The sequence below is a fragment of the Ischnura elegans genome, chromosome 5 (genome assembly GCF_921293095.1).
Source record: "Ischnura elegans chromosome 5, ioIscEleg1.1, whole genome shotgun sequence".
NCBI classification, from domain to species: Eukaryota; Metazoa; Arthropoda; class Insecta; order Odonata; family Coenagrionidae; genus Ischnura; species Ischnura elegans.
Window position 1 is genome coordinate 88,523,875 of NC_060250.1, and position 22,917 is coordinate 88,546,791.

The following is a 22,917-nucleotide window of genomic DNA, read 5'->3' on the forward strand; positions in this document are numbered from 1 at the left end:
AGGGCCACTAAAAAGGTATCATTAGGGCAAAATTAAAAATACAAACAAGAATGATAGTAGTTGTTTTGGAGATAAAAACCACAAGCACAACAGAGATCGAAGACTGGATTGGTGGTACATGACAACCAGAAGGAATACCGTCAGCTTTCCCTCTCTAGATCCACCCACAACGCCTCGTCGTAATTAGAAGATAAATTAATGCGTAACAAAGGCGAAAATTACTAACCACACCGAGGTATTGCCCGACGAATGAATAAACGTAGGCTGTTTTTATTTGAGCTGCGAAAAAATCTTAAAATTTACTATTTAACATACAACAGACAGTATTAGAAGTTGGAAATAATGTGGTGAAAAATTGTCCATAGTGAGATAGAAATAATGAAACTCTACCATTGTTTCTAATTATAATTTATAGTTGCCACTGCAACTATTTGCCCCATCTTTACATTTTTCCATCATAAACTCACTGAAACGGAAAATTTACCAGTGCTTCTATTCCAAACTTCCTTTACATAAAATCGGTGAGGGGTTAGGCACATCACAGGAACCCAGGGAAGGCAAAATCTTATTTCTTCCGATCACACCCAAACTAGCCCAAATCGTAGGAAGGCACGCTCCGCACGCCCGCCCATCGAGAAGAGGATTCGATTACCCTCACAACCTTTTTTTCTTTCCGTCCCATCCGTAGCGTGCGCACGCGACTTAATAAGCTAAATTACCCGTCAACGTGGCGCGACGCCTTCTCCACCAAGTTACAATTCGGTCGTGCCGCGGACACGTCTGCTCTTCTGGCCGGGGGCCGTGGAGGAGGTCGAGCGATTCCAAAGGGAAAGCGGAGAGGACTGTCACGATTTTAAATCCACGACCCGACGCGAAATCGGTCGGTTGAGAATCGTAGGGTCGCTGGCTTGACGTAATGGACTCAATGGAAGTCCTCGGTTGGAGGGGGAAGACCTCGAGAATCATTATGCCGTGTTGTATAATAATAATATTTATTCCACACACAAATACAATTTTTATCAGTACATGTGTAATTTGGAACATAGGTACCCCATTCCATTTACGATTCCGTTTTGGGTTTACTCGTTTTACCTACGGAGGTTTGGGATGTAATGGGAGCTACAAGTTTGAACAGAGGAGTCTCAATGCTGGCATTTATAAAAGAAATACAAGAGTTGTGCAAACAAATTTGAATTTTCATACGAATTTAATACATGAAATAACTAAGCTAGGACACTGGTATCCCATTAATCTACCTCCTTCCATACATTATTTAATCAAATTATATACACCATTAATGGTAAAAAAAAACAATTTCTTCCATTTTTACGATAATAGTATCAGACTTGGTACTTTCCTGGTGCACGATATGGATGAATTCTTCACGGGATTCCCTCCAGGCGACCTATTCAGTCAGAGCCGACGTTTATTTGGCTAACTCTGCCATCGTCCTGATAGAGTCACTACCCCCTGAGGACGATGGCAAAGTGAGCCATTGAAACGTCGGTTCTGACTGAACAACTCACCTGGTGGGAATCCCGTGAATAACTCTTGCCGTGTATATTGGAGGGATGAAACGACTGATTTTTATGGAATGGTACTATAGTGCAAGGCGAAAGTTGAAGACAAGATAAAATCTCTAGAGATCACATAGGGAGACAAGGGCCAATTTTCCAGCAAACAAATTTTATCGCTTTCAAATATCAATATTTTTAGTTCTAATTAAGAACCAAATGAACACTTTTTCAAATAGAGCCACTTAACAGACGAGAAGCGCGAGCAACAACGAAGGTAACAATGAGGAATACGTTGGTATTTTCCATACGTATAGGTTCAAACTATTCGCGCTACTATTTGACTTGGTCATCATTCACCCTGTCAAGCACCATGACGGTGTAAAGCTATTTGAGTCATTCCACCTCAATTCAACAAAATTTTGTCGTTTAAGGTCTAAGATTTCGATGAAAATATCTGTATGGGCCTGTATCCACCTCAAACTAAAATAACGAGACCATCGCGTGAAAAAAAATGTGCGCGAAGCATGCGCATTTTAATTTTTTCACAAACTGGCAAAAATTCGTGACTTGAATTATGTAACTCCTTCCATTTCACCGCCAAATTGTATTAGAGTCATAATTTATGATGAGAAAGACTGCGATAGAAAACATGATTCTTCTCTCCATTTCCGTTTTTCAATCCCTATCTTTATTTTAACCATGAGTTCACAGCATCTTTCCAATAATGAGCAAGTTACAACAACCAATTACAATTATGCAGTCATGAAGTTCTAAAGATCATAGCATTTTTAAAGAATTTTCCCACAGTATCAAGCATGGAAAAGATGGAATTTGCCTTAAGTCCGTAACAATCGCATAGATGACATTCAAAGGAAGGCTATAACTCAAACAGTTTCTAGGTCCTTTGCGAAGATTAGACGATTTAAGCTAATATCACAGAATAGACAAAAACGTCAGGCAACGATTAACTGCTTACGTAAGGCTTCAAAATACCGATTCCACAAAATTAGATCTACGTTATATAAAGTCAAAATGAAGTATAATTTAATGTCTGGTGATCATGATTATAATATTACACCAACACCAACAGTAGAACCATGGGAAAAAACAATTTCGCAATATCAAGTATAAATCACAGTCCTATTTCACCTACCATTTTCATTTCATGTACATTTGAATCCTACGCCTACACTCCAGGAGTCCCGAGAAATCCACATAAAAATAATTAGCTTCAATGATGCACTTCTAATAAGGACGGGTCAGGAAAATTAGGTAAAAAAATCATTGAAAACGAAATTAAAACTCTATCAGTGCTTATTATAGACATTAAAAATGGGAAGCAAGGGACCGCATGTAATGAAATAAAGGCTTGATTAAAAATAAAACAATTAACGTTGATTTGTGCGATTAACAGTATCAAATTATCTGAGTGACCCTTGCCATTCCTGATTTTTCGTTTCCGATTGATTAAGTAAATCATACAGAGGCACTCAACTGAGCCTTTAAAGAAATGGAGCATGAACGAATGAAGCATTTATAAAATTTCTATCCGAAACTTCAGTTGCTTTATCTTTTTCATTGACAAAATGAAATATACTACTCAAATTTTATAGCACGTCGTCTACCACCTATTCCGCGGTGAAAAATCGATGGTTTTGATTAGGAAGTGGAGGCATCGGAGGTTGAATGAGGACTCCAAAGAGCAGGATTTTCGCAGGTAATATGTAAGGGGGCGAAATCAGAGGGACAGCCTCAATTTTTGAAGGGCTAAAATTTTCTTTCATAGCATAACAATATAGTCTCTAAACGCTGTTTATTTTTAGAAATGATTCGCCTATAAGTATGGGTAATTTTTTACTTTGAATTTCACTTATCGCTACCGGCGTATCCACTACTTAAGTTTCCGATGACGTATGGTCGATTTCCCAAAGTAATTTGCACCTTTTCGAGTATAGTGGGAGTAAGCTCTTGGTGTAGGTGGTATAGTATTTGGACGAGGTGACCGACAGCTGAGGTGTGTGGAAGGACGGTTGGAGAGAAACCCGGCGTCTGCATTAGCCTGCTCTTAACGACCTCAACTCGGTCTCAACCGACGGCAGGAGTGTTAGGGTCGGGCAGTGTCTGAAAATTCTCTGCCACCGTCGGGATTTAGACTCGACCCCACTGGGTGCAAAGCCAACACTCTAGCCGCCACACCAACCCGATCACACGCAGGCCCTCGGTTGGTAGAGCGTTTGTCTAATGATCGACAAGTCCTGGGGAGCGTTCAAGTATAACCTAAGCACATTTTTAGTCAATTTTTTTTACCCATTCCCTCCTCCATGTAAGCAAAAATTAGCATTAGTCGAGCCCAAAAAGGTAAAATAACCCGTTCCCCACCTCCCCGAAGAGAGATTGCGTAAAGTAAGACGTCGCCCAGGTTAGAAATCCGGGTGAAGCCTTTGGAAACCCAATTCCAAAATTTTCAAAGTGAAATGTGGTTTAGGTAAACAAGCTGCCATCCCACCCTGAATCAGAGAATTCGCATGCCTTTGGCTTACTCTAAGGTGAGTTCTACCCATCCGAACCGACCCTCTGACTGCACCACTGAGTATTCTGCGGAATATCCACGGTGCCCCGGGCTATCCACGATTCCCATACCTCCGTGAATCTTCCACGCCGGCACGTGCCCTCACGGCCGCGGAAGATTTGGGAAGATGATACGGTAAGAGGAACCCGCCCACGGAGAGAGATCCTCATGAGAGAGGTCCATCCAAAGGGGAACCGACCCCTGGACGAAAAGGCGAAATGGGAGCGATTGGGGGGGAAAAGAAGATCGTGGGGCGGGAAACCACGACTCGCCTTTGGGCGTCTTTCGTGACGGACTGACCGCGAAGAATGGGGAGAAGATAGCCTCGCAGCACGAGCCAGGTGGCCCCTTCCACGGACACGGCCGCCGATTGTGAACGCACGGACACCGGGGATCATCTGAGACGCTCGCTCGCTGAAGTCAGACGCTTCGGGCTTATAAAAGCCTCGGGGGTGCCCTGGTAGCACTGGCGGCGGGCTGGCTGTGCTGCGCCCGGGGGGGGGGGGGGGGGGGGGGGGAACGGGGGAGAGTCACGGGGCATTTTCAATTCACCGCGCAGGTGCACGACCGAAAAGCCAGGGCAAGTGGCGGGATGAGAGGACGGCTTGAAAAAGTGGAATTAAAGTATGGCTGGAACGTGGGCGTGCGCCGGATGGAATGCGAAATGAGATCATTTCTCAAGAAAAGCAGCTCGCGAGGTTCGCGAGAGCTTTAGGTGGGGGATTAAATGTTTTTGGCTCACATAAGAGCTAGCAACGTAAGAAAAAATACTTTGCTTAACTAATTGTCCATTTTTAATGATCTTCCTCTCATCGCAACAAAAGAATACATATGCAGTATGAATAAATAATTTTTAGTGTTAGAACGAAGGTTTATGTGGCGATGGTTTGATCCCTGCATTTTTATTGGGTTTTCTTCCGTCTCAATTGGCTCGTGGAGAACAGGTCCTTCGACCAGAATCCGCTGGCAGGATAGCCAAGTGAATTGCTATCCGCTAGCCAACTGACGCGAGAGAAAACCCTAAAAAAACAGAGACCTAAATTCTGTGCAATCCCATTCAAATTTTAATCATGGCATCCCACAAAATATTAAAATCTAGAATGTCTTAAAAACTATTTTCACATTAAATTCCACGCATTCACGAAAACTACCAATAGCCAAACCACGATTCTGAGAACTTATGCAAGAAACTCATGCATAGAACGTTCATATGTATTATATTCGTATGGAACTCATGTATATAACGTCCTTTGTATGTTTGTTACAAGACGGAACCGACATCAATGAACATTATGGCCATTAGGAATGAGCAGTGAATGATAAACAGCGTCAGCATTTGTCTCTAATACGATATGAGGTACTAAGTGGACCGCAGCCTTCCGCCTCATTGGACGGGCAGAGGGCAGTATTTGAAGATTTAATAGCATGTTCTCTTTCCCGCAACTAACCAGTTCGAAACGGTATGTTTTTCTAGCCAGCTCATATTAACATAAAAAATCATTCAGCTTCTCAAAAAAGAATATCAAAAAACGAGATTCGATAGCCCTACGGTAAGTTTGTTCCAAACTATGACAACGAAAAATTTGTCCTCAATGACTCGGCACAACTTTTTAAAATTCTTACATGATTAAGCAAAGGTAAATTTTCTACATTATTTAAACACTTGTCTTCATTGAATTAAATATAAAATATCTGCAACACATTATTCGAGCCATCAATATCTCCAACGCTTTCCAGAATTCAAGCTTCTAGGTAGTATGAACACATCCTAACTTGAAGAGATATTCATAGCTTTTTCCTTAAAAGTTACAAATATGCAAACTTTCGACATACCGTCTTCAGAGAGTTCAAAATAGAGTTATAGCTACTTTGAAACCACTTCCGTTTAGTGAATGGTCCAAATATTCACAATACATAAATAATAAAAGGATGTTTTTGTTGAAAACTTGGAGCAAAAATGGAAAGAAAGCAGAATTTTTTTATGCCCAGAACAATTAACTTTAAAAAATAGCGAGTGAATTACACGAACACGCAGATAAATCGAGAAATATGGCGTAGTGAGCGACAGAAGAAATGTATTCCTCACGTCACATAAACGTCCTCTGCGTTGATTCGTGCAATAAATACCTATACACCGAAAACAATTAAACCCCCGCTCTTGAATTCGCCTCTATTTGCCTCGATAGAACAGATTTAATAGCAATGGCAGCTTCCTACCTCCGCGCCAGTAGGGAGTCACAAACACCCAGGCATCAATTCATTTAAATTATCCATCTTAAAATCTTGGCAGAGATAAATCGACTTGCTTCACCTACAGGGCGTCAACGTGTCGCAAAGGAAAAGAAAAAGACTGACGGAATGCGTCGTAAAACAAGGGAAACGATAGATACACATCCCACGCGGAACCGCAGCGGTAAAAAAATAATACCTCGTCCAATCCCGTGCGTGGGATGCAAACTGATTGATCGAGAGAGCAAAGAAACTAAATTAATTACGAGATAAATTACCCCACGAAGAGCTCCCTCCTCATTTAAGGGGGTCCGTTCCACTGTGGTCAAATTCGGACAAAGAAAAGGTCGAAAAGGCTCACGCGTTACGTGAGCTCACATGGTGGAGCTTTCAAAGGACTCAAAGGAGTTCGTGAGTGAGGAAAAAAATTCGAATCAAGTCACCTTTATAAGCGGCACAAGTTTAGAGGTCCCAGATTTGAATCCCTTCACAGATTTTTTCAATTACTGAACGGCGAATGCTTAACACACTAGAGTTGTAAGCCACTGACGCCAAAAACTAGTCTATGCCGAGGCGCAGAAGCCAAACCGGCTGAAAATAAGATTGTGAATACATTCGGTAGTAGCATGAATATTTCATTTATTTAATAATTGTATTGCTTTCAATAAATAAACTCAATTTTCCATACCAAGGGACCAACTTACGTCGTGGAGACCATATACGTGGAAAGCGGTAGGCGCAAATGCGTTAGCAGAGATGGGAAGACAATTATCTAGCATTTGGGACGATGGTCTTTTCCGACCTAAGTGATATGCAAGCAAGTAGGTAATATAGCGTCAACGAAGGGACATAATGTCTTTTGAAGATCACTGCCACAATGAGGACTTGCCGCCATATTTATTGGATAGGAAGACAATGTTTACCGTACTGTTCCCCGGCGCAAACAAGTACTTCACAAACCATATCGAAGGTGCCAACTAAAGTTTAATTCTCATAATAACTCCTGGAAAGCAAATGAATTTCATGAAGTCAGGGAATTGCTATTAATTCACCCTTTCACGGTAGTAACAATACGTGACCGACGGCAATGACAATTACTATTAGCTCTAATACGATGTGAAGTACCAATCGTACCGCAGCTCTCCGCCTCATTCGACGGTCAGAGACTATTTTAAGTGCCTTCCAAACTACACGGTATCCACGAAGTGCAATGGGGTAGCCAGGACTTTTGTTCGGGGGGTCCAAAACCAGGGGGGGGGGGGAATTTTTTTAAACCAGGGTACTAAGTAGGGGGTTTTAAACTAATTTTTAACACTTTTCATAATAGAAAAAACTTCATTTTTCAATGATATATTTTTTAATTTATGATTTTTTGATATTTTGTTATTTTTCTGAAGCAAAGTAATAATGTTTTTATTTTTCGGAGGGGGGGATCCGGATCCCCCGAACCTCCCTCTTGGCTACGCCACTGACGAAGGGACACTACGTCCTTTAAAAACCACTGCCACAATGATGACTTGCCGCCATACTTACAGGATAGGAAGCCCATTATCTAACAAATGGAACAATGTTAACTTCCGGGGTAAGTAGGGAAAATGAAATACTTATATATTGGTATTGCAGGAAGTTTTTAGGTCCTCGAAGCGACTAATTTGATTTGTAAAAATTAATTTCAAAATTACTTTCTAGTATAGACTCTCAAACTGGTATTATTTTCGGCAATCTGGAATGGAGAACTTGCACATTTTTTGAAAAAAATAGAGGAGATAGAGGACGTTGAATCTTGCACAACGCAAAAAACCCGAGGGCTAGGTAACGCTTCGTTCCCGAGATAAAAATTCTCAAAGTTGTCGAAAATCCAATGGCGCGAAAAACGGCGTTCGAAAGGGGGCGTGGTTGTTTCCAAGGGTCTGACGTCATATATGCCGTTCCGAGTACTCCGAGTTAGTACTGCAGCGGGGGCCGCCGTTCCGGCCGCTTCCTCCGGGACTCTGGGCGGCACTAACGGGGAAAAGGTGCACGGGCGGGGTTTTGGGGAGGGCAGCGGAGCCTTATATGGTAATGAAATGTAACTTAAATGGCAAATTGTCAGAAAAATTGCGTAAAATTTATGTCAATAAAATAGCTGCAGGATTGATAAATTTAGAAAATAAGATCATTAAGAAGTGTGATTAGTTATTGAAATTTAATGAGTCAGTGAGAGCTTGTCTATTATTATAGCAATACTTGTAAATAAAAGCATTAAAAACATTCTACAAACCTCTGAAATCAGTATTTTACCATAAGTTTAGAAGCACCTCATATTTTCTCAGGTAACTCATTTTCATATTCACATTACTTACATTTTGCCATCCAGAATCCAATCATTCCAATTATGGAATACAGAGATAGGTTGTTAACATAGACAGTTGACTTCTGGTGAAATTTAAATGGATTAAGGTTTTAAAAGAAATTGTAAAGTAAATTCCATTAAAACAATTTATTGAAATCAAAGGGCTTTAATTAACAGTGGGAATATATTTTTTCTCCAGAGTTCTCTGGCCCAGTCAACCAGTGTCTTCGCTAAATTTGTATCATAATTGACAATTTAAATTTCAATTTTGGAAATGACTTCGTACTTAGGGTCAGCAACGCACAATATTCCTTTTTCCTTCCCATAAAACAACATTTGGAGTTGCAGTTGTGCATGGCATGTACTGCCCACTTTCCCACATTTGCTAATATAATTCTTGCATGTTTCAGATGTGGGACACTTCACCTTAACCACATATTCAGAACTAATCAGGCGATGCCACAAATTCAGGGAGTTCAGCTTTCAATAAAAGTCCTGTATTTTCAAAACTAACACTCAACTCGTCTTAATGACATCACCTTCTAGGTCTTTCCCCCTCTTCATTGGCCCTGTGATTTTAAAGGGTCGAGCGCCCAACAGCTGCTCTGCCAGGGTACTACCACCATCCATCTTACAGTTAGCCTCTGTATAAATCATTGAGGCACCCAATCGTGCATACCTCAACTTATGCCACAGGTGACATGATGCCTGCCCAACAGTCAATGATGATGCTTGTAAACAAAGGGGCAGGGTCATTTTTGACTTAGCAAATTGAATGAAGTCCTCATAGAGCTCCTTGTGTAGGCTTTCACGGTGTGGTGAGGATTCAGCAGGCAGGTTTTCGGAGTTACTACCGCGTAGATTCATCTCTGCAGACGACTGTTTCGCCGGCATTGCAGCAGGCTTCTTGCACCGGCCTCCGACGGGGTGTTTAAGAGACGGGCGATACCACGGATCTCCACTTAATTGACCTGAAGAAGCCTGCTGTAATGCCGGTGAAACTGTCGTCTGCAGAGATGAATCGACGCGGTAGTAACTCCGAAAACCTGTCAGCTGAATCCTCATAGAGCTTATGGGTCAAATTTTGAGTTTTAAATAAAATGCCCAAATGAAATAAGTCCAACTGCTCAAGGGAGTGAGAGGGAGAGTTGTAAGCCAACAGAACACATTGATCGATATTTTCCCTGCAGTCCATCTATAACCGGTCCTTGAAATCACCAATTCCAAGAATTGGGTCCACAGGCTTCAAATTTCATAGATCAGCGGCCATAAGGAGTTGGTTTCTCACACCAGACAAAGGTGGTTTGCGCCAATAGCACTAAACTTCAGTTGGGGAAGGCTCTAAGCTCTTGTTGTGGAGCCACACTAGGAAAGCCAAGGAAGGCATGCTTGCACCCCCCTTAAAACATGAAGTGGTAAACATTGCATCATTAGGCCAAAAAATTCTCACTCGGCTAGAAACCCGAGAAATATTTATAAGAAATATTCGCCGAGAAAAAACAAGATCATATATTGCATCATTAGTCATCTTCCAGAAAAATAATTCACATTTTATTTTTTACAAATTATTATTTTACATATTACCATCGATTCTACTTGCATATTTCGTCTATAAAAACGTCGGTATACGTCTTAACTTTGATGAAATTACAATAAATTTAAGAGTTGCTTGAAACCATTACAAATAAATATCATAACAAAAGGGTACTTATAAAGCCATTAACTGTGGTCGCAGCTACTAATAAAGATATGCATGAATTAGTTAATAACTAGTACTAATGGATCATTACGCCGAAGCATTATAATTACCCGACGACGCTGTGCAATCGTGACAGGCAATGCTCAAAATCGTCTTCGACGCTTCGTCGAACACCATGGTGGCATAATGTATAATACATAATACAAATATAATTTTTGGCCGTAACTTTACGTTCCAGAAAAACACTTCACCCGGCATAAATTATTAGATCTTTGTAATGGCACACGTCAAGTCGCCCTCTCAATGTATTCTTTTCTCATAGATCTGAAATAGAGATTCATAATGTAAACATTTCGAAAAGGTCACATGTATTATCACAACTTTGCTAATAATGACGACCTACTGCAACATAATTCACATGAAAACAATTTATATATTCATTTATCTTGTAAATAACATAAAATACTTACCGCAAAGCCTTTACATTTCGTATTTCAGCTGATGTTTACTTGTCACAGCTCATTAAGTACTCCATCATTATGGGAGAATCGACTTCGGGCAGATTTCCGGACTCCGCACGAATATATCCAGCTTCCATGCCGATAATTCTCTTAAGTGTAAAATAAAAACAGATAGCGTACTTCTTTAAACTTGTACTACAGCGCAGGAGATGTATATCTCAAGGTAAATTCACTTTCCAGCGTCTCGAACTGATAAACACTTTGTTATGCCTGGTTACCATGCCACGGAACGGCATATATGACGTCACGCGTCATTTATGCCGTAAAACGATTTCATTATTTTCAGGGCGCTATTGTTCAGTTAATATGCGTCACTCAGGTTAAAGAGAAGTATACATATTAAAGATTTTTGATGTTATATACGATGCATGAGTTAAATTGCCTGTACAAAATCCTTGCAAGTTCTCCATTAAATTAAATCTACACAGAACACAGACGTTCGGTATTAAGAGTTAAATTTTAGCGTTCAATTAAACTAAAACATTTTCTCTTTGATTTTGGGGAGGTAAATTTCTGCTATACCCTACCCGTTACTGCTAAACGCACCAACCCCATCCCCAGAGAGCTTTGTTTCCGCTGGTTTCATAGGATTCAAAGACGGGAGTCTGTTGGCGAGAGTGATAAACACAAAACGCAAACTGAGCATCGCCTCCATCCAATCGAGCTGAACTGAAGGACACGACTCCATTGTTAAGGCTCCCTCGCGGAACGCACCGCGAGTAGGGATTCACGCACGTCCCTTGCACGCTGACGTTGGCCTCCACGCTGACTTCCCGCAGACATCAATCGTGGAGCGGGCCCGCGACGATTTGAAAAATGCCCTCGCTTCGGCCATTGGGTCGTCCGCCGCTAGGCCGTTCCCTTAGAAGGACCCCGCTCGCACCAATCAACGCGTCCACGGCGCGGTGCAACGGCCTCCTCAACCCTCTATACACTCCCACGCACCCCACAACTACAGCAACAACAGCGGTAACAACAAGCGGAGGGTATGGTGGATAGGTAGCGGCGTGCCGACACACTCGTTCCCGCTGTCTCTGATTGATCGCTCGCAGAGCAAGAGAGAGGGAGACCGAAGACTCCTCCCGCACCTGGTTCCCGCGCTAGCCGCTAGAAGGCGACGATGGCTTTCCGACCTGCTCCCGTGGAACAGAATACACATTATTTTCCGTGCAGAATTCTATCTCAACGCTGATATACAAAGGGCTGGGCAGTATTTCAAATAAAAGTATTTTAAAATATGTATTTTAAATACATTAGTAATTTGTCTCTGGCATATGTAATACACGCCCTGAATGTATCTTGTATTTTGTATTTCGAATACAGATTTTTTGTATTTCACCATTCTAAAATAAAAAATACATTTGTAAGTTACTTTTGAATTAGCTGTGATAACACTTGTGTGACACTTTGCTTCAGAGATTACTTCGCTTTCATTAGAATCGTTATCTTCGAGTTTGCAACTATCCATTACGTGCCAAAGTTGGTTTTATTTTTTTAAGATCTCTCAGTTTCCATGCAAATGTACGTTGTATTTCAAATACATTTTCAGCGGTATTTGTGCTTTGTATTTCAAATACCCAAGTCAAAGATATTTTGTATATTGTATTTCGAATAATTTAGGAGCGGCATTATGTATTTCAAATACTCCTCGGGCTGCATTCTTCCTAGCCCTGGATACACCAACGCTAAATTGAAAATAAACTCTGCAGGTCCAAGAATGAGTGAATTTTACTTTCAATATTGAAATAAGCTCTTGTAATTTTCTACGATTGTAAAATGTATTGTATTATAAAACATTATTAAGTATCTACGGATTAAGCTCCTCTCTTAGGAACGTAAATATTGAAAAAATAATTACCCGTAAATTTCTAAATTTTCAAGTGTTACATTAACATAACAAAAGGCCATAGCGTGATAAATTTTATAATCGAGGAAAATTGCAAGCGTTTATTTCAATGCAAAATTGAAAAGCCTCGGGCAAGAAATGTATGTTTTATGACCAGAAAAAAATTAGCGGAAACATTTCCATGCTATATTTAATTTCAAAATTCAAAATTTAAATATAATCTGAGGTTTCAGGCGAGATGGAGTGGAAACGGAACATAATACAGAAGTAGGAATATTGTGGAAATTGCTCCTGCTTCTTCATTATTCAAAATTCACTTAACGATGCCATGCCATTAGCTTCAAAACAGGTTGCATGACTGTCGGACTAATCAACTCGAATTTCTGGTTATTTTTATTATCTACGAAAGTAAACTCCTTTCTTAGGTGCGCAGATAAAAAATTAATTAGCCGTAAAGTTCGAACTTTTTAAATGTCACATTGATATAACTAAATGTCATAACGCGAACTAAGTAGAAGCATTTTTCTGAACAGTAAAAATACAATAACTCACATGCAACGATCACCATAAAGATCAGGATCATGGTTCAGCAGCTTCTCATACCTATAAAATAAATAGAATAATAATTATAATACCAAATAAGAAGGTTAGTCACTTTATTTTCATTTAATTTAAGCGTAAAAAGACACCACAATATCCTACTAACACCATTTGATATACTAGCGGCAATGGTAATCAAACCATGATTATCAAGGATGAAAAATGTGCCGGTAGGGTAAAAAAAACTTATAATAGAAAATTATTTGAAAACATTATATGGAATGAATCGTATTCTATGAAAGCGAAATCATAAACTCTAGAACTCATAATTCTAGGCCACAAAAGAGAACATACTTTTAATGAAATTTATCAAGTCCGGGGGTGCAAGAAAACAGTGCTCCGTAAAACTAATAGACCAAGGAGCCCGAAATCCTCGAGAGAAAAACAAGCCCTCGAGGACCATGACACTCAAGCAAAGCCTTTCACCGAAACAATAAGCGTCCCCGCTAAACCCTTCCGAGCGTCCGCACGCACACACAAAAGCCTCTCTCATCCATCTCAGGAAAAAACCTCGTAAAATCACTCTCGAAGCCCCTTTCCTCCCCAACACCTCACCATCAGGATAACCTCACCTCCTGTCCAAACACACAAAACGCCCTCACCTCCTTAAACCCCATCACTTCCCTTATCCCATCTCCGACTCGATTTTTTCCCCCTCTCCCTCCGCCGAGTGGAAAAAAAGTCCTCGGGAAAGCTGCCTCGCTCAGGAATCCGCCGCTCGTTGACATGCGGGAATAAAGGACGGACCCGAAAAGTGGCCATTATTTCCACCGCATGACCTCAACACCGCGCGCGTCAGATATTTTCCCTTTCCTCCACGATTCTATCCAACGACGCGACGCGGCGAGGCAGACGGGGGTTGTGGAGAGGACGAGGGGCCAGTTAGGAGTTGTAAGGGAGGGGGACAGAGTATAGGGGCGACGCATACGCAAAGGAAAGAATTTGGGAAAACAAGAGAAAATCGTGTCGAGGAGGAGGAGAGGGAAGGAGACAAAAAAGAGGCATTCCATTGGTTTCACGGTCCGTACCGAGAGATAGCGCGTTGAAAATTCACTCCTGCTTTGCGCTAAGTTCTCAAGATGCTTCTCCCAAATACTAAAAATATCTTAAGCGAAATGAGCTCACCGTTATCTTGGATTCAAAGCATAATGACATTGTCACGAGGGGTAGGCAACGATATGGCTACGCCTAGTCTAGCCGTGTGACACTTAATTTGATCCATCTGCAACTTGTAACACACAAAATAATTTATAGGAGAATATTGTTATCGAAAGGTATTTTTTCAAATAACTTCAATTTCATTACATCGATGGACCATGGAGAATGTGCGCACATACAAATAATCGCCTGTACGTACACGCAGGGGACAAGAATCCGGGTTACCAAAAGGGAGGAATTTTTTTATACCTATCCCAATCCACGGAGCAATGTTGTCATTATGCACTTGTATAGTGAATAGTACTCTGTCTACTAATATAAGTGGTGCCTTACTCTATGAGAATTCCGGAATTTAAATCGAATATCATGGAAGTAAATCTTATGGATCACCGCTGACAACCAATCAAACAAAAATGTTTGTCGCCTAATTTTCAATGAATTAGTCTCTACATAGAGGCATTCCCCACAAATCTCTGATGATCACAATGAATGGTGACCTAAAAGTATCGATTTTTGAGTAATTTAATTTTTGTACACAACGCATGACCTTCCCTGCATAACTAGATTCCGCCCAGTTAGTTCATCTCCTGAAATGGCGCTAAGACAGAGCGATGAAGCATTGAAGATGACAGGGTGACGCGAAGCATACAAGCGTAAAGATAGGAAACTTATTACGGAAATTAGTCGAAAATAAAGAGGACAGTTACAAGAACGAGAAAAAAGGAGAAACGAATGAGTGTTTGAACACTCATTTGGAGGAACAATGGGAGGAAATGAAGGCGCCATTTTTTCCGTAATCCTCAAAACCTACTCTTTTATGCCGCCCTCCTCTACTCTTTTGTTTGCCCGCATGTGCCTCGCGCTTGACCCTTAACCAAACGATGGACAGAGGTACAGTCTTTGGAGAGAAGAGACATAAATAAGAATTTTATAGCTGAAGTTTTTACTCTTTCCCTCTTGTTCCTAAAAATTCGCCGAGGCGAAAAAAATATCAATAATGAAAGAGAATGCCTATGTTCTAGAAAGAGATCCAATTTTAGACGGGTGTTCGAATGCGAACATTTTTTTGAGCGTGGAAACTAAGGGTAGAACAAACTGATAAATTAACATTTTAATTTTAGCTCAGCTAAGTAATCGCTAATGCAAACAATGAAGCAATCTAATTGAAACATATCTTTATCCAGTGGCGAGAAATCAGATATGTCAGTGCAGTCCATTCTAACTCAAAACTTAGTTTTGAAATCAGAATTTATGTAATTAGGTGTGTTTCTCTGTCGTATTACTGACGAAGTTTTTTAGAGGAGTCCTAACTTCTGCTTTTTTATACATGAGAATTTTAGTGACTGATGCAATCCAATAAAATTAATATGCAAAGGACATTTCCCTTTTCCCTAATTACCACCCAATTTTGTGTATACATTTTTTATATTAGTCTTGTTTATTTCCATCTCCCCGCAAACAGCATATCTACGACGTATAAAACGGGAGTCAACTGTTAACAAAGAAAGACATTTACCTACAAACACCAATGCCCTGGATAAGGCCAACTTACCCAGGCGGGACTCGAGCCCGAGACCTTCGGTTTGACAGGCGAGGAGGACTTTTCCCCGCCGTCACCAATGGGCTTCCGATAAATAATTTGAAAAATAAATAGCAAAACTCTTAATAATATAAATAACACGTTCACAGGTGGAATGAGCTCCAATCAAGCATGTATTCCTCCATGCAACATAAGACTGTGACATAAAAACGTCACATAGAAAGCCAAAATTTGCCAACGGTTAGTGGTTAATATCAGTTCAGTCTTATTGGATCCTAACATTTCTCACACCCGAGATTTCAAAAGACACACCTCTGTAGCTATTCTTCTGACTTCATTCTTGTTTAGCGATTTTAGCTTAATTGCTAATGATAATTCCTAGAATCAGTTTCACGATTCAAACTCGTCTTTAACATTTTCAGTGCTCAACCCGAGTCGAGTTGTGCTATGAATACAACAATATGTCTTTCTATCATTCCTTAAAGCATAGACAACTTGTGAAATATTGTGTATATCAAATATAATTCGTCCCCAAAAAATGTCCACCGTACTTTTATTTCCCTATCGATTTCGTACAACTTGCGTGGTTTATCTTACATTCTCTATTCACATTACAATCATACTTAGTTAGGCATCACTAATTCGTACAGAAGTGTCATAAGTACCAAAATCAGAAACAGTTTACACAAGTTTTGGACTAGCTCTAATAATCAACTTATTGATGACATAAACAGCGACTCAATTGTGACAAAAAAAGGACAACGAGACCATTGGAGAGGGTACCAAAGAGTTACGGTGCACACGTGCCATTTCCACGAAAGGTATTATATCCAAAATACGGAAAGTAGAAGAAACTAATACAGATAAACGTGTACTGCGGAAAGGTAGCATGATTGCAAGATAAACGACACTGAAAATTCGAAATTCTTGGGTAATTATCACAGGAGACCAGCATATAGAGAATGAAAAAACTGAGAATAGCATACATCAATTACGCTATTTTTAAATTAATGCCTTACTCCAAGCTTTCAGTAAAAATTATTCAAGAATTTCTGAGCAAATTCTAACTGAAACAAGAAATCTTTAAGAATTTTAAGAACGGAAACTCCTACCCATTTAGAAAATGCTTCAAAATTGTTTAATAAAGAAAATTTAATTGGATCAAGAAGAAAAAAACGTGAGAATATTGTATTTAAATCTTTTTAATGCTTTATCTGGTAGCAGAGGAATGATTTAATGAGACAAAGATAGCACTGTGAACGAGCACATATTTTTTCCAGAACACAAATTCTGGATGAAGATGGATGCTTTCTTAACGTGATCCTGCTTTAAATTCAAGGGATTATTTTTGCTTGAAATATCTTGCCTGTTCAAAGAGAAAACGCAATACCTGTTCTTGATATTTTATACTGCAAGCTGAGTTTAATATTTGAAAAAATATGATGCAATAAGTCACTTCATGTTTTTCAAATTTTTAATAGGTAAAAAAAACATGCATTACATTCAACGTACTGAAATCAACTCTTTTTCTTTCTAGTGAAATGCATTCGAGGAAGATTTTGGGTGAGTGCGCGATCTTGACAAAACCGTTAGAGCACGCATGAAGCTACAGGTAAAAAAATATGCAATTTAGTATAAGTTCCTCGCAAAGAATACTGAATCAAGGAACACAATCTGATTGACACGCAAGCATTACATTTTAAAATTAGCAATCAAATTCCCGTGTTACCGATTCATAGCTTTTTATTAAATAACCAACAAAATATCAATGCTTCATTGTTCCCTATAACTCGGATAACTTTCGAAAGACCCTTATAGAGCAAGAAATCATACTTCAACGAATCACCCATTGAAATATTGTAGAAGCCAGAGAAGTTTATGGAAAGTAGAGCCAAAAATTACTGCAACACGTCGCATCATCATTCTTTAAATAGGACACACGTATGTGCGACAAGTCCAAGACGACAGTTCTCGCATACTTGACTTATAATCGCTTAATTTTTTCCATCCCATTCTTTAGGGCGACAGCCGGCCAGCGGGGGACGAAAGTGCTTATTCTGGGGGTCGTTACCTTTTGACCCGACTCGTTATAAGTGAAAAAAAAATGATTTTAAGGATGAACACGAGGATGAGAAAGCAAACGAGAACAAATGTGATTCAAACAGGTGGACATTACGGTGCCCATCCGTCTGCGTCGGCCCGTCAAAAAATCTGAGTGGAGCGAAGAAGAAGAATAAAAAAAACAATACGTGCACACACACACACGAACCTTTCTTTTTTTTCTTTACCTCCCCCTCTACTTTGGTGGCGTTGTCGTGGAATGCTGGCATGAGCGTGTGTTGGGTCATGTTTGTGAGTGAGCGCCAGTCCACTATATAGAGGACGTGAAAGCACTTTCCGCTCCCGAAGGGGTTAATGGTAAACGAGGAGGCAAGAGGAGATCTAAGGAGAGAGAAGTAGAGAGGGTAGCTGTGTATGAGAAAGGTGGGAGGAGGTGTCTTGCCGGATGTGACGTAAAAACAGGGAGAGAGAGAAGAGGCGAAGACCCTCCAACCTTCGTTCATCTCCCTGGCGACGAGTAAACAAGAGGCGACTGACGGCCATGCGCTCGCCTATGAAGGTGCCCTTTGCCCTCGAGGCGACGCAAAACCTTAGAGGCTTTCGTTTCCTCCTGCCACAGACCGCCCATCCAACTCCTCGGGCATAGGTAAAACGAGATGCCCTTCCTACCAGGGGCGCAGCTAGGAATTAAGGCTAGGGGGGGTTCAGGCGCAACTAATACTGGGGGGCCTGGGGGTGTGGTATACCCACTAGGGTAAGCGGGAGGTGGGGAGGCCCTCCGCCGGAAAAATGTTCAGATGAATGGTTCAAAATGGTGAGTTTTACGGCCTTCTGAGGGATATTTTATTAATCCTCTCACCATTCCTTAAGCAATATTAATCCAATCAAGTAAAATAGATTTAACTTAAAAATTTCTCTTAGCTGTGGGGGGGGGTTTATCTCCCAAAACCCACCCCTCGCTACGCCACTGCTTCCTACATCTCCCTCTTCCTACACACTTTTACGTCTACCATTATCCCACCCTTACTACTCAAATTACGTTACGTTTTAAGCCATTTTTGCGACCGACAATTGTGATCAATTGCATCCTAGTCATCTTAGTAAGGGTGAACTTAGGAGGCTTCACGAATAATACAAAGGGAATGAAAGGCAAAAATGACAAATTACGATTATCTCTGCATTTTCTTCGTTTTCTCACCTCGTCCGTAAACGTGTAAATCCGAAGAAAATGCAGAGAATCATCCGATCAACGCCGCGTAAATCTTCAAACCAGTATAATAAATTAGGCTTTGCTATGAATTTCTGAAGCCCCGTAGAGATTCTCTTGTTCAATTATTTGACATTGAAAATTATATTGCCTGAAAACCTTTTCTTGTCCGTCACATATCCTGCTATCCATTTTATTTTTGCCAGGTTTATATGTAGTTATTTACTTAAGAATATTGATAGTATTGTGTGACCTAACGTTAAAATAATAACGAATAAAATTAAATGATAAAGGAAAAATAAGCTATTTTTGTGCAATGAAAATCAACTATTATTGGTGATGCAGTTCTAGGATGTTGCTAATTTTTCGAGGTGACTGACAGCTGAGATTATTTACCCAGTGGGGAAGGGCAGAAAGAAACTCGCCGTAGGTTTTTCCTGCTCTTGACGAAGGGAGCAAAGTACTATGGTTTACCGGACGAGGTCTGCACTTCACGTGCCCTGCAAATACCAGTCCACTATAGTTAAGGCTGCCTCTTAAAAATATCCGCCAACGCAGGTGAATGAACCCGGACTAATGGGATGGGAGGCCAACACTCGATATTGAATACCAATACTTTCTGATGTATTTAATAGTGGAAGAAAGAAATTAGGCGAGCAAAATTGCTATCATGACACGACAGGTCATCACTCTCCAAGAGAAAAAGGACAACCTACAGGAAGTTACTCCACTGTGCAATAAAAATTAATTTTGAATTCCGCGGAAAGTAGATGAATGTAAGACAAACCTTTCCGACCCAATCGAGATATGAACTGAGTCCCTATTAGTTCAGGATCCAGAGCAGAAAAACCTGATTCTGTATAGGTGGCTATTTAGTGGACATTCACATTAGTGGACTAGATTTAACAATTGATATCATGACACAAGAGGTCAATAGAGGTCAGCACACTTCGAGGGAAAACGGACTGCATATGCAACAAAAATCAATCCTGGATCCCGTGAAAAGTACATGAATGGGTCAGATAAATTTTCGGTCCAAACGAGATATGAACCGAGTCCCCATCAGTTCAGGAGCCAGAGCAGAAAAACTTGATTTTGTGAAGGTGGTTATTTACGCCTCTCTCTCTGCATCAAGCAACTCCTGGGATGCTCTCCTGAACTGCACCACCTTCACAACATTTACCACTTCTTCCTCATTTCGTCGTCCATTCTCGAAAGGTATATTTGTTCCCCTTAGAGTCGTCTATTTGCGTCCAGTGGGGCATGCCCTCCGTTCCATTAGTGTATGCAAACGCGAGAGAGGTTTCCAGGTAAATGGAGGAGGTGCCGACAGGTATGGAAAGGAAGGGAGAAGAACATGGGTGGAATTTTTCATCGGCTTACCGCCGCCTAACGTTCGCGCCTTTGACCACATGTTGGGCACACTTTCTAATTTACAGCGTAAACTTTGACAGTGGGGAAGAGTTGCAGGAGGCCCGGATGGGAAATGACGATCGGTAAGATGAGCAATATTGTTTTACAGAATCAGCAATGAGCATGAGCTACTTTCACTTCCTAGTGCACGAAAAATCACGGAAGCGCACGGAATAAATGAGGCGATGAGAGATTTAAGACTCTTCGAAATGGGATGAGAAGATACTCACTGGAACGGGAGAGAAAAAAATAATTTTAAACTTCTAATTTGAAATTCTGCGCTAGGAGAATTCATAGAAAGAATTCTATTTAGCCAATTAGCTAAATATTTATACTCAACACTATCGGTTTCAGACTCTATGAGAGACTAAATCCTACTCGGTTTCTTTTTAAAATGATTCATTGCTCAACAGTGCGCAGAGCTTTAAAGAAGGAAGGATAGTTCGAGGTGATTCATAAAGTGATCCAGGTTAACTTACTTTACAAGATATAATACCTCAAATAATAATTAAAAATATACAATTTGATAAACCAACTTTACAGCATATTATTTTTCAATGAAAACGGAAATTTCGTATACATTCGGGTCGATTACTTAACTTTCATTCCTCTGAAATCAGGGGAAGAATGTAAATTCATTGGTAGTTATAAATTTCTAGAATAAAATGATTTGCTTTTTCCCAATAGATGAACACATTTTGAACAGATGATAATCAAACTGCGAACTAACTCGAATTACGATGCATCTCTATACAAAATATCATAGGTTTCCTATAAAGGGCAATTATTACCATCACTTAAGAGGGCTCAAATTTGCTTTCATGTAAGCGAAATATTTTACCCGGATATAAACAAAGATTTTCGATTAATGTAAATGGCTTCTTTAATAAATGTCTTTTGCACCATTTTCATACTTCCCCTACCTATCCCAATTTTTTCCCGAATGATTGCGCTTATCTAGAAGGAAAAGGCAAACTTTTGACAGCTAGTTGCCACGTATTTAGTTTTCCCCGAACCCACAACCTTTTAAGGCGTATGATAAATGTTTGCATAAACTCTTGAGGCATCTGTTTTTATGTCATTGAACGTGACAGAACATAAGATTTTTTTTCAGCAGCCGAGGGTTATTTTCCAAAAAAAGGAGCAAAATCATTCGCGGCTCTCACGTAATAAAAAAAGAAGAAGATTAGAGCCATGTGATGACGAAATTCCTTGAACCCGACGAATAGTCGTAGGCTAATGCCAGCAGCAACGGAATAAAATCATAAATAATGAATAATCATCACTATAAGTAGCCTCCCGCTATGTTTACAAAGCCAATTTAAAGGGGAAATGGTAGTTTTGGACCAGTAGTTGTTAGGTTATTATCAGTATCTTTTCACACTCGAAAAACAGCATCAAATTTCATCAATAATGTATGATAAAACTGGAGTACCCCGAAAATAATGAAGGCCGTTTACAAATTTTTTATAGGAACGTGCAATGAACAATGCATCAACTAACGATCAATGCATAAATTTAAATATTCATCATCATAACGATCATATTTAACGGCAAATGTTAAATTAATAATATTGTCCTTTTCGAAAGTCCAAAGCTTTAGAGTTTCGAGATTACACTCTTAGAACACTCCCTTGACGGAGGATAAGAAATTCTTGGAAGTAGAATCAGACGTGGTGATAAGAACAGTAATATTTATATACATATAACACTTTATTCCACTCATTCACAATTGAAGTATACTTTTTGAAAAAGCAGTAAAATATACAAGTATATATATGAACCTGTTTTGGGGCTACCATACGCTTGAACAATATGCCGTCAATACATATATATATATATATATATATATATATATATATATATATATATATTATATATATATGAGGTTCAAATCACAGACACTAAACATAGACACAAAAAAAGGAAACACTCACACGAAAAATATAACTGAAGACTTTCGTAGTTGTAGCTACTTCATCAGCAAAGGAGATGTGCTACGTTGCATCCCATTTCTACAAAACATTGAATATATTATATATATATATATGATGCAAATTTTAATTAATAGTATCGAGCAAATATTTTTATTTCCTAATAGATTGTGCGTTTAATTTTGAGAGTCCAGTAATTAAATACAGACGTTGAAAACTAAGACACGTGATAACTGACTTGCTTTCGGAAACGCACAGTAATTAGATACGCACAAAATACCTTAAATTACG

At 39.9% G+C, this 22,917-nt stretch overlaps 1 protein-coding gene and 1 long non-coding RNA gene across 2 annotated transcripts in view; both read right to left on the minus strand.

Moving 5' to 3' along the window:
• Positions 1 to 22,917, minus strand: part of LOC124159218 (proline-rich protein 36-like) — an 864,854-nt gene that overhangs the window by 639,298 nt on the left and 202,639 nt on the right. The gene's annotated exons all lie outside the window — the stretch shown is intronic.
• LOC124159220 lies at positions 9,918 to 11,199 on the minus strand. The gene is made up of 3 exons (XR_006864929.1): positions 10,817 to 11,199; positions 10,457 to 10,670; positions 9,918 to 10,046 (listed from the first exon to the last, which is right to left on the minus strand). It is a non-coding gene; the product is annotated as an uncharacterized LOC124159220 (long non-coding RNA).